General features: G+C 40.8%; 1 protein-coding gene across 1 annotated transcript in view; it reads left to right on the top strand.

The window, feature by feature from the left end:
• LOC105826891 (aldo-keto reductase family 1 member C3-like) overlaps positions 1-3,030 on the top strand; it is a 25,099-nt gene that overhangs the window by 1,665 nt on the left and 20,404 nt on the right. The gene's annotated exons all lie outside the window — the stretch shown is intronic.

Genomic DNA, 3,030 nt, shown 5'->3' on the forward strand with positions numbered 1-3,030 from the left:
TGGAATTCTCACCATTTGCTAACTGGTTAGAATGGTGGTTGTGCCTAAACAGCTTGTACAAACAGTGGAGTTTATGTATACCTGCTTTCTTTGGGGAGACTGGAATTTTGGCATCTGCTGCAGGTGTAACCAGACCCCAGTGAAAACCTCAGGAACTAAGTACCTAAAGAGCAAGCCCTGTAGACAGCATTTGCCATGTGTTGTCAAACATGATGCTGGACAATTTAGTGTGTTCTGTGTGATGTCAATGGGAGAGGACCCATAGAAGCTTGCACTCTATTTCTTCCATATATACTTCCGTGCACCTATTTTATGTGGTAATATCACTGTATAAAACATAATTATGATTATAACTATATACTGAGTCCTGATAATTTTTCCAACAAATCCCTGAATGTGGAGTGTTTTGGGGGACCTCCAATGCCAGTGATCAATGAGAGATTGCCTGGGACGGGAAGAGTTCCTGGGATGCTCAACCTTTATTGCGAACCAAGAATAAGCCAGGGAAACTGGGACGGGTTCATCATCTCACATACAGAAGTAACGCAAGATGAGGAAAAGTTGGTTCTTGTGAAGGTCACGGCTTGTGCCTGAACTACCTCTCAGTCACATGGAGCTCCTAATCCTACCCGTGGTGCTTGTCTAGGTCCCTAAAAGTAGGACTGTGGAGGTCACCAAATGTGCAATAGAAGCTGGGTTCCGCCATATCGATGCAGCTTATATTTACAATAATGAAGAGCAGATTGGACTGGCCATCCACAGCAAAATCGAAGATGGCTCTGTGAAGAGAGAGAACATCTTCTACACATCAAAGGTATACGATGTGCGAGGGTGCACGCTTGTTGGTGGGAATGTCTAGGGATGACAATTATATGACTACATCAGTGATTGATAGGAAATTGTGCTTATTAGTTTAACTTGTATTCACACACATTCATGTATTGAAACTAGAATTAAAAAGACAATGATGATGGCTTTCTCACCATTGGTGTGTTCAAATTTATGACTTTAAAGTCACTTTACCTTTTTGAGCCTCAACTCAAATCAGAATGTTTTAACATGGTCTATAGAATCAGACAGAACAATGATCATATTATGTTTCCCTTTGCTCCTGGGTGACTTTCTAAAATTTCTTATTCTAAGTATGTTTTGTCATCTTATCCAGAGAGAAAGAAAGCAATATAAGAAAACGCAGTGACCAGTAAATACTTATGGCTACGGTGTCTTGAATTGTGTCCAGCATGTTAGCATGATAAAAACATTCCCATTAGTTTCTAAACAAGAGTGATATTTATTCTTGCCTATTGGGTTGAAGACATGAGATAACTAGATTATTAAACTGCTCTGTAAATTCTATCAAACACAATTTAGATAACAGGCATAATTATTACTTGATAACAATTTTTATTTTTTAGTAATTTGCTTCCATAGTTCAGTACACGTACTAATTATTTATGCAATGTACAAGGGCTGTCCAGAATGTATCCAGCCAAATAGAGATATTTATTATATTAACAATGGCTGGATACTTCCTGGACAGCCTTAGTTTAACAGAGTTCATAGGAAAGGATCGGGTCTAAAGGAAATACAAGAAGGAAGGGAATACTTTTTGCCGGTGGTCATCAGTTTGAAAGCCAGGGGGAAAATGTTGAAAAATCAGGTGAAGCAAACTGATAAAATTGACTGAAGTATTTCTTCAACACAATTTTTGTTCTTTAACCTGTGTAGCTTTGGTCCACTTTCCATAGACCTGAGTTGGTCCAACCAGCCTTGGAAAGCTCACTGAAAAAACTTCAACTGGACTATGTTGACCTCTACCTTATTCATTTTCCGTGGGCTCTCAAGGTAGGCAATTTGCGTGATGAAAAGCGCTTTCATTCTGCTGTCAGCATGACCACTTTTTGAATGATGGTTAAACTAAACTGCTTAGTAGGAGGATGTAGGTATTTTCACTGGAGTGGAACCTAAGTATAACCCCTAATTCTTTTTTCACTGAGTAAAGTTTGAGTCCTCACTTCTCTATGGCATGCATACGAGAGAAGCAAGTACCCCTTCCTCAAAACTTCTGTCTCAAAAACATGAGAAAACAAAATAGTCATGTTCAAGGCACTGCCTCAGTTATGGCTCCTCAGTCCGTCTCTTGGGTTGGTCACAGACACAGACTTCACGCAGCCGTTGTGCGCCACCAAACGGCTGCACACATGGTGCGCCATGAATTTCCTTCACCTTTCCCCATTTCAAGCTGCAACAGATTTGGTGGAACTCACTGGGTGGGGCTTAAAGGAGAAACCTTGATGGGGACATGGGAAAGTTGCTTCCACTGCTGGCTCTTCCTTCACGATGGAGTTTCGTAGCTGCGCTTGGCCATTAATTACTGTGTTTTATGTACCACTTTTAATTGGAATTTATAGAAGACTACTCAGGCTACTTAATGCAAAAGAGTTTATTGGATCATGTAAATGAGAAGTCAAAGCCCTGGCTGTGTTGCAGGATTTCACATACTCTTCAGAAATGTATCCTTTTCTCCATCGCTATCTGTGTATTCCAACAGGTTTTCCGGATTTTTGTCCTAGCCTTTCCCCACATTGGGTATTACGGTTTTGAAGCAGTGCAAGCCTCATGGTCATTTACACATGGGAGCTTCTCTGAGTCATCCAGCATCCAAATTAATCTTGAAAAGAACCTCTCTTGACCATGTTTGGTTCATGGTCCTACCAGTGGACCATCACGTGTCCTGGCGGTATAGGAGCTCTGATTATCTCACCTGGGTCAAGATTGCAGTCACTATTGATGGTGTGAGGTCTTCCCCTGGGAATGCGAGGCATTTCCTCAGAGGAACGTATAAGGGCAGACAAAATAATATAAGTCACTGATGAGACCCCATATGGACCTGGGGAAATGAAATTTATTTATACATACAATAAACGTAAGACAGTAGAGGGAAACTGTCGCCTAAAGGCATTCCTTACAACTCTCTATATGAAACACTTTGCAAATATCAGTTTCTGGAATGCTGTGTCACTTACCTTA

The sequence above is a fragment of the Propithecus coquereli genome, unplaced genomic scaffold, assembly GCF_000956105.1.
Source record: "Propithecus coquereli isolate 6110/MARCELLA unplaced genomic scaffold, Pcoq_1.0 Scaffold94, whole genome shotgun sequence".
NCBI classification, from domain to species: domain Eukaryota; kingdom Metazoa; phylum Chordata; class Mammalia; order Primates; family Indriidae; genus Propithecus; species Propithecus coquereli.